A 14,751-nucleotide genomic window follows, 5' to 3' on the forward strand; every position below is an offset into this window, starting at 1 on the left:
ACCTGCCTCCCTCACATGGTATTCACGGTATGACATGGTATCACATGGTATGACATGGTATTACAATGGGACCACATAGCTATGACATGTATCACATGGTATGACATGGCATCACATGGTATCACAATAGGACCAAATGGTATCACAATAGGACCTCATGGTATCACAATAGGACCTCATGGTATCACAATAGGACCTCATGGTATCACAATAGACTCATGGATCACCAGTAGGACCTCATGGTATCACGACCTCATGGTATCACAGTAGACCTCATGGTATCACGACCTCATGTATCACAATAGGACCTCATGGTATCACAATAGGACTCATGGTATCACAATAGGACCTCATGGTAATAGGACCTCATGGTATCACAGTAGGACCTCCTGGTATCACAAAGGACCTCATGGTAATAGGGCCTCATGGTATCACAATAGGACCTCATGGTATCACAATAGGACTCATGGTATCACAGTAGGACCTCATGGTATCACAATAGGACCTCATGGTATCACAATAGGACCTCATGGTATCACAATAGGACCTCATGGTATCACAGTAACCTCATGGTATCACGACCTCATGGTATCACAATAGGACCTCATGGTATCACAGTAGGACCTCCTGGTATCACAATAGGACCCATGGTATCACAATAGGACCTCATGGTATCGCATGTATTATTCCTCTGTATTTTCACTATTATTACATTACTCAAATGTTTGTAATATACATGTGATATATTCTATATATTTTAAGACAATCTGTATCTGATTAAACTTGTAAGCGTGTATGGATGTAAACGTTTTGTTTCTGTTTTGTTGTGTGAGCTTCAAGCTCTGTGTGTTTTCTGTACCACTGTCAGGGCTTGTTTACTGTTGTGATGGGAGGGTTGTTGGTGTAATGTAAAAGTCTTTCACACGTTGATCTAAGCACTTTCCAAAGATTAACTTACATTATCTGTGACAATTATAATTTACAGTAATAATTTACAGTAATAATTTACAGTAATCCTTTGGACCTTCATTTTTTTGTCGTTCAGTTGAACTTTGATACATACACAACTACCATACTATGATCAGGTATGGTGCCTGACTTCCTGCTCTATACTATGATCAGGTATGGTGCCTGACTTCCTGCTCTATACTATGATCAGGTATGGTGCCTGACTTCCTGCTCTATACTATGACAGGTATGGTGCCTGACTTCCTGCTCTCATACTATGATCAGGTATGGTGCCTGACTTCCTGCTCTATACTATGATCAGGTATGGTGCCTGACTTCCTGCTCTATACTATGATCAGGTATGGTGCCAGACTTCCTGCTCTATACTATGATCAGGTATGGTGCCTGACTTCCTGCTCTATACTATGATCAGGTATGGTGTCTGACTTCCTGCTCTATACTATGATCAGGTATGGTGCCTGACTTCCTGCTCTATACTATGATCAGGTATGGTGCCTGACTTCCTGCTCATACTATGATCAGGTATGGTGCCTGACTTCCTGCTCTATACTATGATCAGGTATGGTGCCTGACTTCCTGCTCTATACTATGACAGGTATGGTGCCTACTTCCTGCTCTATACTATGATCAGGTATGGTGCCTGATTCCTCTCTATACTATGATCAGGTATGGTGCCTGACTTCCTGCTCTATACATGATCAGGTATGGTGCCTGACTTCCTGCTCTACTCTTGATCAGGTATGGTGCCTGACTTCCTGCTCTATACTATGATCAGGTATGGTGTCTGACTTCCTGCACTTACTGAGGATGATGTCGTACTTTCATGTCAGCTGCTTTTCTTTGACCCCCCCTCTGGCAGGACCAGTCCAAATATAACATGAAGGATCCATTGGCCTAGTGTGAGACCATGAAAACCGTGAGGTATCATGGGTAAATTGTGACTGGCTGATGTACAAATAATATTGAGGTAGTTATTTACGATGCAAGGTGGTTTGTAGATCAGCAGTCTCGGCTCCTTTAAAGTCGGCAGCCATGTCTAACGGTCCCATTTTGTTTTTCTGGGTGGGAACATACATAGACTGTGTATGATTTAGTTGTATTACCATAGTTACGAGACTTTTCTCCTGTAACTTTCACGGGAGTGTTTATTCATCAATCCTTTTTGTATCAAAGAAATACATCGGAAAAACAAAACAACTGAGCCGCCCCAAATATAAAAGGAATATTGTCAATATGTTTGTTGATATGTTTTAATTAATTACTAAGCAATACTTTTTTTATAAGGTAATTGTTATTATATTGACATCACAAATGCAGAATGTGGATATTAAGACGTGTTTTCTAATTGTTTCATCAACATACGTACACATTACTTTGTGTAAAAAATGTATGAAGCTGTTATGTTCCTCCGTAGCTGTATAGTTGTACAGAGTAAATATTATGTCTTGTTCCTCTGTAGCTGTATAGTTGTACAGAGTAAATATTATGTTCTGTTCCTCCGTAGCTGTATAGTTGTACAGAGTAAATATTATGTTCTGTTCCTCTGTAGCTGTATAGTTGTACAGAGAAATATTATGTTCTGTTCCTCCGTAGCGTACAGTTGTACAGAGTAAATGGTACGTTCTGTTTCTCCGTACAGTTGTACAGAGTAAATGGTACGTTCTGTTTTCTCCGTATAGTTGTACAGAGTAAATGGTACGTTCTGTTTCTCCGTATAGTTGTACAGAGTAAATGGTACGTTCTGTTTCTCCGTATAGTTGTACAGAGTAAATGGTACGTTCTGTTTCTCCGTATAGTTGTACAGAGTAAATGGTACGTTCTGTTCTCCGTACAGTTGTACAGAGTAAATGGTACGTTCTGTTTCTCCGTATAGTTGTACAGAGTAAATGGTACGTTCTGTTTCTCCGTATAGTTGTACAGAGTAAATGGTACGTTCTGTTTCTCCGTATAGTTGTACAGAGTAAATGTACGTTCTGTTCTCGTCTAAGTTGTACAGAGTAAATGGTACGTTCTGTTTCTCCGTCAGGTAGCCTAATGGTTAGATGGGGAGGTAGGTAGCCTCGTGGTTAGATGGGGAGGCAGGTAGCCTCGTGGTTAGAGTGTTGGACTAGTGACCGAAAGGTTGCTAGATCGAATCCCCGAGCTGACAAGGTACAAATCTGTCGTTCTGCCCCTGAACAAGGCAGTTAACCCACTGTTCCTAGGCCGTCATTGTAAATAAGAATTTGTTCTTTAACTGACTTGCCTCGTTAAATAAAGGTTAAAATACAAACATGTGACAAACGTGAAACGTTTTTCCTATGTATTTCTCTCGCTTCAAGGGACAAAGAAAGCATAGAGAGAAAGATAATGGTTTCAACTCACCAATATTGATGTTGCTCTTCCCCAGAGCGGTCAACGCCAGGAAGAGGAGATCTCTGTACAGACTCCTGTAGAATAGAGAGAGAGACTGGATTGTGTGTATACAGACAGACAGAGGGATGACAGGCTCAGTTAGACAGGACGATTTAAGGACACCATTTTACTACTCTTAACACCACTATCGCCAACGCCCAACGCCCACCGACGTTAGATTTTGTAAATCTATGCGCTGCTCCATCCTGACTCTTCCTAAACATTAGTATTTGACTCAGTTGTCTGAATTTATCACAAGGACAAAGCTTTTTTGCTGCTCTTTTCAAACAACTAGCACTACCTTAAAGGGGACAAGACAAATGTGGCGTACGGCGTTGGTACCCAGACGCCAATGTGTCTCTCTCCTCATCGAATGAATAACATCAATGGATGAATGGGTAATGGGTGACAGAGACTGTGGGTGATACAATGATATAATGGGTGATATAATGCGCACATGAATTCACGATTGAATTTGAATGAACTGATTGATGAGGATGATGAGGGTGATGAGGGTGATGAGGGTGATGAGGATGAAGAGGGTGATTGAACATAGAACTATAGGGTAAGAATGGTGGCAGCAGCGTCCTGATCCTCGTCTTCCTCACAACAGATCACACAGTACTAATAAGGTTTAACTAGACTGTATAACTTACTATCTAGTACTAATAAGGTTTAACTAGACTGTATAACTTACTATCTAGTACTAATAATGTGTAACTAGACTGTATAACTTACTATCTAGTACTAATAAGGTTTAACTAGACTGTATAACTTACTACCTAGTACTAATAATGTGTAACTAGACTGTATAACTTACTATCTAGTACTAATAAGGTTTAACTAGACTGTATAACTTACTATCTAGTACTAATAAGGTGTAACTAGACTGTATAACTTACTATCTCGTACTAATAAGGTTTAACTAGACTGTATAACTTACTATCTAGTACTAATAATGTGTAACTAGACTGTATAACTTACTATCTAGTACTAATAAGGTTTAACTAGACTGTATAACTTACTATCTAGTACTAATTAAATCTATAAATAAAAGTAATTAAATGTATTACACTGCCATTTGTTTATTGTAAGAGTATCAAAAATCTGTTAACAGGGTGAGTCTCAACACCTCTGTTTTATAGGGCTCCATGAGAAGGACTGTTAACGGGGTGAGTCTCAATACCTCTGTTTTATAGGGCTCCATGAGAAGGACTGTTAACGGGGTGAGTCTCAATACCTCTGTTTTATAGGGCTCCATGAGAAGGACTGTTAACGGGGTGAGTCTCAATACCTCTGTTTTATAGGGCTCCATGAGAAGGACTGTTAATGGGGTGAGTCTCAATACCTCTGTTTTATAGGGCTCCATGAAAAGGACTGTTAATGGGGTGAGTCTCAATACCTCTAATTTATAGGGCTGCTGTCTGTCTGTCTGTCTGTCTGTCTGTCTGTCTGTCTGTCTGTCTGTCTGTCTGTCTGTCTGTCTGTATTTTATTTTATTTGTAAATTTTATTTCACCTTTATTTAACCAGGTAGGCTAGTTGAGAACAAGTTCTCATTTACAACTGCAACCTGGCCAAGATAAAGCAAAGCAGTTCGACACATACAACAACACAGAGTTACACATGGAGTAAACAATAAACAAGCCAATAACACAATAAACAAGTCAATGACACAGTAGAAAAAATAAAGTCTATATACAGTGTGTGCAAAAGGCATGAGAAGGTAAGCAATAAATAGGCCATAGTAGCGAAGAATTACAATCTGGCAGATTAACACTGGAGTGATAAATGAGCAGATGATGATGTGCAAGTAGAGATACTCGTGTGTAAAAGAGCAGAAAAGTAAATAAAATAAAAACAGTATGGGGATGAGGTAGGTAGATTGGGTGGGCTATTTACAGATGGACTATGTACAGCTGCAGCGATCGGTTAGCTGCTCAGATAGTTGATGTTTAAAGTTGGTGAGGGAAATAAAAGTCTCCAACTTCAGCGATTTTTGCAATTCGTTCCAGTCATTGGCAGCAGAGAACTGGAAGGAAAGGCGGCCAAATGAGGTGTTGGCTTTTGGGATGATCAGTGAGATACACCTGCTGGAACGTGTGCTACGGGTGGGTGTTGTTATCGTGACCAGTGAACTGAGATAAGGCGGAGCTTTACCTAGCATAGACTTATAGATGACCTGGAGCCAGTGGGTCTGGCGACGAATATGTAGCGAGGGCCAGCCAATTAGAGCATACAGGTCGCAGTGGTGGGTGGTATAAGGTGATTTGGTAACAAAACGGATGGCACTGTGATAGACTGCATCCAGTTTGCTGAGTAAAGTGTTGGGGGCTATTTTGTAGATGACATCGCCGAAGTCGAGGATCGGTAGGATAGTCAGTTTTACGAGGGTAAGTTTGGCGGCATGAGTGAAGGATGCTTTGTTGCGATATAGGAAGCCGATTCTAGATTTAATTTTGGATTGGAGATATTTAATGTGAGTCTGGAAGGAGAGTTTACAGTCTAACCAGACACCTAGGTATTTGTAGTTGTCCACATATTCTAGGTCAGAACCGTCCAGAGTAGTGATGCTAGTCGGGCGGGTGGGTGCAGGCAGCAATCGGTTGAAGAGCAGGCAGCAATCGGTTGAAGAGCATGCATTTAGTTTTACTAGCGTTTAAGAGCAGTTGGAGGCCACGGAAGGAGTGTTGTATGGCATTGAAGCTCGTCTGGAGGTTTGTTTACACAGTGTCCAAAGAAGGGCCAGAAGTATACAGAATGGTGTCATCTGCGTAAAGGTGGATCAGGGAATCGCCCGAAGCAAAAGCTACATCATTGATGTATACAGAGAAGAGAGTCGGCCCAAGGATTGAACCCTGTAGCACCCCCATAGAGACTGCCAGAGGTCCGGATAACATGCCCTCCGATTTGACACACTGAACTCTGTCTGCAAAGTAGTTGGTGAACCTTCCCCATACACCTCTGTGTGTCTGTGTGTAGACGGCATTCCCCATACCTCTGTCTGCTGAAGCCCAGCTCTGGTCCCAGCAGCTGTAGGATCTGACTCATGGGCTGGTAGACATCCCCCTTTTGGATGCTCCTCACTATACCCTGTAGGACCTCAGAGGAGAAGAGATGGTCCTGGGGCTGGTCCTCCTCATACACTGTTCCACTGGCTGAGGGGATAGAGACTAGAGAGAGACAGGGACACAGAGTTAGCACCTAGACAGGGACAGAGACAGGAGGGGTTAGACTCTACAGAGAGACAGGAGGGGTTAGACTCTACAGAGAGACAGAGACAGGAGCAGGAGTGTAAAGAACGTCACGCTTCTTGCTTAGCGAGTCCCATTTCTGCCTGATTCGGCTCAGACTGAGACTACTCAATCACATGACTTCCTCCAGGGGCAATTAAACCCATCACGCTATTGAAAAAGGCCTTCTTAAATGATCAACAATCGGAGGAGGGAGTTTCACAGATCTGCTACAGGAACAGGAGGTAATATTTACCATGTCTCCTACCATTGTCACAGTGATTAGACTAGAGGGAACAGCAATGTACTGAAAAGTAGGGAGGCCCATCATTGACCGAGAGCAGTGATTTAATCGGTTTGAAGTTTGGAAAATCACTTTATAAATCCGATCGATTGTGATGACTTACAGTGTGCGTGCCAGAGCATGTATAGGGCCTGGACAGAGTCCTGGTGTAGTGACGGGTTGTCCCACAGGATGCGGACCAGGACATGTTTACTGTCCTCTGAAGACACGCTCTGGGCTGGGACCTGACAGGAGAGAGAGCACGGGAGAACATTAGAAAGAGAACACAAATCACTGTCTCTTCTGTTTCAATGACAACTCCCCCTGATCCGGCTTGAAGGAACATGTAAAAGACAACTCATACGCGTTCTGTACGTCACCCTAGGTTCCAACAACAAACGCCCTAGGTCCAACAACAAATGCCCTAGGTCCCTGTTTAAAGGGACAATGTATACATAACGTACGGGTACGTTCAGAGTAGTGTAATGTACGGGTACGTTCGGTGTAGTGTAATGTACGGGTACGTTCAGTGTAGTGTAATGTACGGGTACGTTCGGTGTAGTGTAATGTACGGGTACGTCGGTTGTAGTGTAAATGTACGGGTAAGTTCAGTGTGTAGTGTAATGTACGGGTACGTTCGGTATGTTATTAAGTACGGGTACGTTCGGTGGTAGTGTAATGTACGGGTACGTTCAGAGGATGTAACGTACGGGTACGTTCGGTGTAGTGTAACTTACGGGTACGTTCAGGAAGTGTAATGTACGGGTACATTCGGTGTAGTGTAATGTACGGGACGTTAGGTGTAGTGTAATGTACGGGTACGGTTCGGTGTAGTAGTTAATGTACGGGTACGTTAGGTGTGAGTGTAATGTACGGGTACGTTCAGTGTAGTGTAATGTACGGGTAGTTAGGTGTAGTGTAAAGTACGGGTATGTTAGTGTAGTGTAATGTACGGGTACGTTCAGGTGTAGTGTAATGTACGGGTACGTTCAGAGTATGTGTAACGTACGGGTTACGTTCGGTGTAGTGTAACGTACGGGTACGTTCAGTAGTGTAATGTACGGTACATTCGTGTGTAGTAATGTACGGGTACGTTAGGTGTAGTGTAATGCGGTACGTTCAGTGTAGTGTAATGTACGGGTACGTTAGGTTTAGGTGTGATGTACGGGTACGTTAGGTGTAGTGTAATGTACGGTACGTTAGGTGTAGTGTAATGTATGGGTACGTTCGGTGTAGTGTAATGTACGGGTAAGTTCAGTGTAGTGTAATGTACGGGTACGTTCGGTGTAGTGTAATGTACGGGTACGTTCGGCTGTAGTGTAATGTACGGGTAAGTTCAGTGTAGTTGTAATGTACGGGTACGTTCGTGTGTAGTGTAATGTACGGGTACGTTCGGTGTAGTGTAATGTACGGGTACGTTCAGTATAGTGGTAATGTACGGGTACGTTAGGTGTAGTGTAATGTACGGGTATGTTAGGTGTAGTGTAATGTAATGTACGGGTATGGTAGGTGTAGTGTAATGTACGGGTACGTTCAGAGTAGTGTAATGTACGGGTACGTTAGGTGGTAGTGTAATGTACGGGTATGTTAGGTGTAGTTTAATGTACGGGGATGTTAGGTGTAGTGCAATGTACGGGTACGTTCAGAGTAGTGTAAGTGTACGGTACGTTCAGTGTAGTGTAATGTACGGGTACGTTCAGTGAGTGTAATGTACGGGTATGTTAGGTGTAGTGTAATGTACGGGTATGTTAGGTTTAGTGTAATGTACGGTATGTTAGTGTAGGTAACGTACGGGTACGTTCAGAGTAGTGTTAATGTACGGGTACGTTCGGTGTAGTGTAATGTACGGGTACGTTCGGTGTAGTGTAATGTACGGGTACGTTCAGAGTAGTGTAATGTAACGGGTACGTTCAGTGTAGTGTGAATGTACGGGTACGTTCAGTGTAGTGTAATGTACGGGTATGTTGTTGTAGTGTAATGTACGGTATGTTAGGTGTAGTGTAATGTACGGGTATGTTAGGTGTAGTGTAATGTACGGGTTACGTTCAGGAGTAGTGTAATGTACGGGTATGTCGGTGTAGTGTAATGTACGGGTACGTTCGGTGTAGTAACGTAACGGGTACGTTCAGTGTAGTGTAATGTACGGGTACGTTCAGAGTAGTGTAATGAAACGGTTACGTTCAGTGTAGTGTAATGTACGGGTACGTTCGGTGTTAGTGTAATGTACGGGTACGTTCAGTGTAGTGTAATGTACGGGTTACGTCGGTGTAGTGTAATGTACGGTACGTTCGGTTAGTGTAATGTACGGGTACGTTAGGTGTAATGTACGGGTACGTTAGGGAATGTACGGGTACGTCAGTCTAGTGTAATGTACGGGTACGTTCAGTGTTAGTGTAACGTACGGGTACGTTCGGGTGTAGTGTAATGTACGGGTACGTTAGGTGTAATGTACGGGGTACGTCAGTGTAGTGTAATGTACGGGTACGTTTAGGTGTAACGTACGGTACGTTCGGTGTAGTGTAATGTACGGGTACGTTAGGTGTAATGTACGGGTACGTTCAGAGTAGTGTAATGTACGGGCACGTTCAGAGTAGTGTAATGTACGGATACGTTCAGTGTAGTGTAACGTACGGGTACGTTCGGTGTAGTGTAATGTACGGGTACGTTCAGAGTAGTGTAATGTACGGGTACGTTCAGTGTAGTGTAATTGTACGGGTTACGTTCAGTGTAGTGTAATGTATGGGTACGTTTAGTGTAGTGTAATGTATGGGTATGTTCAGTGTAGTTTACCTACCTGTAGTACGTGTCCCTGGCTGCAGTGCTGTGAGGTCAGTATGAGACCGGGCAGATGAGAGGGGAGTTCCAGTCTACGTGGTAGTACCACACCAGGTTCCAGAATACGATAGGGTGCTGGTCCACGATGCTGGGAGAACTGATCACCTGATCTCCCTCATTACCCAGCAGAGAGACTCTAGCTCTTTCCACAGAACCAAGGACTCAGGTGGGACCGTCACTGGGGCTGGGGGAGAGGGGGATGGGGTTGGGTTGGAGAACTACTCACTGGGGAACTACAAGGTGTAGTTGAGTCAGGGATGGGGAGAGGAGGCTGGAGGTGGGGGAGAGGCGGAGGTGGGGGAGAGGCTGGAAGTGGGGCTGAGGTTGGAGTGGGGGAGAGGCTGGAGATGGGGCTGAGGCTGGAGGTGGGGGAGAGGCTCGAGGTGGAGAGGCTGGAGATGGGGCTGAGGCTGGAGGTGGGGGAGAGGCTGGAGATGGGCTGAGGCTGGAGGTGGGGGAAGCTGGAGATGGGGCTGAGGCTGGAGGTGGGGGAGAGGTTGGAGATGGGGCTGAGGTTGGAGATGGGGCTGAGGCTGGAGATGGGGGAGAGGTTGGACCTGAGGTTGTGCCTGGGACAGGGTCCTGTGGACACCCAGCTACCCCCTCAGAGTCCTGTTGCTCCTCTGCTGGAGCTGTGGTTGACTGGGTTGTCAGCGTTCCAGCTGCAGTCTCGGGGTTGACTGAAACAGCCGTGTCCTCTCCTAAAGGTGGGTGCCTCTCGTCACTGGTCCTAAAGAGACAAACATGTACGGGATCTGAGTTGTGTGTATCAGTGGTGGAAAGTACTTAAAGTTAAAATACTTTTTGTCACACCCTGATCTGTTTAACCCGTCTTTACGCTTGTCTCCACCCTCCCTCCAGGTGTCGCCCATCTTTCCCATTATCCCCAGTGTATTTATACCTGTGTTCTCTGTTTGTCTGTTGCCAGTTCGTTTTGTTTCATCAAGCCTACCAGCGTTTTTTCCTGTGCCCCTGTCTTTCTCTAGTCCGGGTTTTCTTGTTTTCCTAGTTTTTTGACCATTCTGCCTGCCCTGACCCTGAGCCTGCCTGCCATTCTGTACCTTGTCACACGACCCTGTATTACTGACCTCTGCCTGCTCTGACCCTGAGCCTATCTGTCGTTCTGTACCTTTCGGACTCTGGACTACTGACTTCGTACTCCATACATTTTCCTTGACACCCAGAAGTACTTGTTACATTTCGAAAGGCAGGACAGAATTATGGTCCAATTCACACACCTATTAATTGAACGTGTTGTCACCCCTTGCTGCCTCTGATCTGGCAGACTCACTAAACACAAATACTGCGTTTGTAAATTATGTCGTCTGGTTTGCTAAAATATACAGAGCATTCGGAATGTTTTCAGACCCCTTGACCTTTTCCACATTTTGTTATATTACAGCTTTATTCTAAAATGGATTGAATCATTTCCCCCCCCCTCATCAATCTACACACAATACCGCATAATGACAATGCAAAAAAAGGTTTACATAAGTATTCAGACCATTTTTACTCAATACTTTGTTGAAGCACGTTTGGCAGCAATTTCAGCATCAAGTCTTCTTGGGTATAACGCTACAAGCTTTGCACACCTGTATTTGGAGAGTTTCTCCCATTCTTCTCTGCAGATCCTCTCAAACACTGTCAGGTTGGATGGTTCGATCTGGTTCAAGTCCGGGCTCTGGCAGGGCTATTCAAGGACATTCAGAGACTTGTCCTGAAGCCACTCCTGCGTTGTCTTGGCTGTGTGCTTAGGGTCGTTGTCCTGTTGGAAGATGAACCTTTGCCCCAGTCTGATGTCCTGAGCGCTCTGGAGAAGGTTTTCATCAAGGATCTCTCTGTACTTTGTGCCGTTCATCTTTCCCTCAATCCTGACTAGTCTCCCAGTCCCTAACACTGAAAAACATCCCCACAGCATGACGCTGCCATCACCATGCTTCACCGTAGGGACGGTGCCAGGTTTCCTCCAGACATGACACTTGGCATTCAGGCCAAAGAGTTCAATCTTGGTTACATCAGACCAGGGAATCTTGTTTCTCATGATCTGAGAGTCTTTAGGTGCCTTTTGGCAAACTCCAAGCAGGCTGTCATGTGCCTGATTGGTGGAGTTCCCTATGACTGAAAAGAGCTTCTAGACATCTGAACAGCCATCACTAACCTACATTTGGACGAGGACTTCTACTTCAATGAGTCGGAGGTGAAAGACATATTGATTATCGCAGACTAGGCCCAAATCCCTGACACTTAAAGAAGGAGGAGACAGGGTTATAGAAGCCGGCGTGTGGTATATCTGACAAGACTATGTCGGAGAGTGATTAAATCGCCTCTACTCTCCGTTCTATTGGCCAATCACTGGAGAATAAACTGGATGAGCTCCGTTCGAGACGATCCTATCAACGGATTCATCCGATGGCATTGAGGAGTTTACCACATCAGCTCGGCCCTCTTTTTCCTGTAGTCCACGATCAGCTCCTTTGTCTTGCTGACGTTGAGCAAGACAATCCGTCTGGACCTGCGGCCTTGTTAATCTTAATCTGTTTAAAAGTCTAACTCACATCAGTTACGGAGAGCGCATAGAAGGTATTTAGCTCGCGGCTTGGTTTCCCTTTGTAGTCCGTGATAGCTCACTGCGGATGTTGCCTGTAATCCAACGTCAGCAAGACAAAGGAGCTGATCGTAGACTAGAGGAAATGAAAGGCTAAGCACACCCCCATCCACATCGACGGGGCAGGTGTGGAGCAGGTCGAGAGCTTCAAGTTTCTCGGTGTCCACATCACTAAGGAACTATCATGGTCCAAACACACCAAGACAGTAGTGAAGAGGGCACGACAACACCTCTTCCCCCTCAGGAGGCTGAATAGATTTGGTATGGGTCCTCAGACCCTCAAAAAGTTATACAGCTGCACCATCGAGAGCATCTTGACCGGTTGCATCACCACTTGGTATGGCAACTACTAGGCATCCGACCGCAAGGTGCTGCAGAGGGTAGTGCGTACGGCCCAGTACATCACTGGGTCCAAGCTTCCTGCCATCCAGGTCCTCTGTACCAGGCGGTGTCAGAGGAAAGGCCATAAAAATGGTCAAAGACTCCAGTCACCCAAGTCATAGACTGTTCTCTCTGCTACCGCACGGCAAGCGGTACCGGAGCGCCAAGTCTAGGACCAAAAGGCCCATCAACAGCTTCTAACCCCAAGCCATTAGACTGCTGAACAATTCATACAAATCACCACTGGACAATTTACATTAACCCCTCCCCCCCGGAGCACCAAGTCTGGAACCAACAGGACCCTGAACAGCTCCCAAGCCATAACACTGCTAAGTAGTTCGTCTGGGTAGCTATTTGGTTAACTATTTAACTATCTACATTGACCCCCCTTTTTGTTGTTGCACTAACTCTATTGACTCATCACATACGCTGCTGTTATTGTTTATTATCTATCCTGTTGCCCAGTTACTTCACCCCTACCTACAGTATCTGTAGGTAGTGGGTGAATGTAACTGGCAAACAGGATAAGATTATATTAAACCAATAACAGCAGTATACTGTATGTTAGGGGTGAGTAACTAGGCAACAGGATAGATAATAAACAATAACAGCAGTATACTGTAGGTAGGGGTGAAGTAACTGGGCAACAGGATAGATAATAAACAATAAACAGCAGGCATACTGTAGGTAGGGGGTGAAGTAACTAGGCAACAGGATAGATAAATAAACAATAACAGCAGTATACTGTAGGTAGGGGTGAAGTAATCGGCAGCAGGATAGATAATAAAGCAATAACAGCACGATACTGTAAGGTAGGGGTGAAGTAACTGGGCAACAGGATAGATAATAAACAATAACAGCAGTATACTGTAGGTAGGGGTGAAGTAACTGGGCAACAGGATAGATAATAAACAAAATAAACAGCAGTATAACTGTAGGTAGGGGGTGAAGTAACTAGGGCAACAGGATAGAATAATAAACAAATAACAGCAGTATACTGTAGGTAGGGGTGAAGTAACTGGGCAACAGGATAGATAATAAACAATAACAGCAGTATAACTGTAAGGTAGGGGTGAAGTAACTGGGCAACCAGGAAAAGATATAATAACACAATAACATGCAGTATACTGTAGGTAGGGGTGAAGTAACTGGGCAAGCAGGATAGATAATAAACAATAACAAGACAGTATACTGTAGGTAGGGGTGAAGTAACTAGGCAACAGGATAGAAAATAATAAACAATAACAGGCAGTATACTGTAGGTAGGGGTGAAGTAACTGGGGCAACAGGATAGATAATAAACAATAACAGCAGTAATACTGTAGGTAGGGGTGAAGTAACTAGGCAACAGGATAGATAATAACAAAAGCAGTATACTGTTGTAGGGTGAAGTCTGGGCAACAGGATAGATAAACAATAACAGCAGTATACTCTAGGTAGGGGTGAAGGTAACTAGGCAACAGGATAGATAATAAACAATATAACAGCAGTATACTGTAGGTAGGGGTGAGTAACTGGGCAACAGGATAGATATTAAACAATAACAGCAGTATACTGTAGGTAGGGGTGAAGTAACTAGGCAACAGGATAGATAATAAACAATAACAGCAGTATACTGTAGGTAGGGGTGAAGTAACTGGGCAACAGGATACGATAAATAACAATAACAGCAGTATACTCTAGGTAGGGGTGAAGTAACTAAGGCACAGAATAGATAATAAACAATAACAGCAGTATACTGTAGGCAGGGTGAAGTAACTTGGGCAACAGGAATAGATAATAAACATAACAGCAGTATACTTAGGTAGGGGTGAAGTACTGGGCCAGGATAGATAAATAACAATAACAGCAGTATACTGTAGGTAGGGGTGAAGTAACTAGGCAAACAGGATAGATAATAAAACAATAACAGCAGCATACTGTTAGGTAGGGGTGAAGTTAACTGGGCAATCAGGATAGATAATAAACAATAACAGCACATACTGTAGGGTAGGGTGAAGTAAATCTGGGCAACAGGATAGATAATAAACAATAACAGCAGCATACTGTAAT

General features: G+C 44.1%; 2 long non-coding RNA genes and 1 other non-coding gene across 3 annotated transcripts; all 3 read right to left on the reverse strand.

Moving 5' to 3' along the window:
* Window positions 1-151: 151 nt before the first annotated feature.
* LOC112077210 (uncharacterized) lies at window positions 152-417 on the reverse strand. Its single transcript, XR_002895367.2, has 2 exons — window positions 350-417; window positions 152-196 (listed from the first exon to the last, which is right to left on the reverse strand). It is a non-coding gene; the product is annotated as an uncharacterized lncRNA (long non-coding RNA).
* A 64-nt stretch (window positions 418-481) lies between these two features.
* LOC139026307 (uncharacterized) lies at window positions 482-670 on the reverse strand. The gene is made up of 2 exons (XR_011478083.1): window positions 583-670; window positions 482-547 (listed from the first exon to the last, which is right to left on the reverse strand). It is a non-coding gene; the product is annotated as an uncharacterized lncRNA (long non-coding RNA).
* Window positions 671-3,028: 2,358 nt separating this feature from the next.
* On the reverse strand, window positions 3,029-9,918 carry LOC112077212 (uncharacterized). Its single transcript, XR_011478082.1, has 4 exons — window positions 9,673-9,918; window positions 7,003-7,123; window positions 6,361-6,535; window positions 3,029-3,398 (listed from the first exon to the last, which is right to left on the reverse strand). It is a non-coding gene; the product is annotated as an uncharacterized protein (transcript).
* Window positions 9,919-14,751: the final 4,833 nt, after the last annotated feature.

The sequence above is a fragment of the Salvelinus sp. IW2-2015 genome, unplaced genomic scaffold, assembly GCF_002910315.2.
Source record: "Salvelinus sp. IW2-2015 unplaced genomic scaffold, ASM291031v2 Un_scaffold4386, whole genome shotgun sequence".
NCBI classification, from domain to species: domain Eukaryota; kingdom Metazoa; phylum Chordata; class Actinopteri; order Salmoniformes; family Salmonidae; genus Salvelinus; species Salvelinus sp. IW2-2015.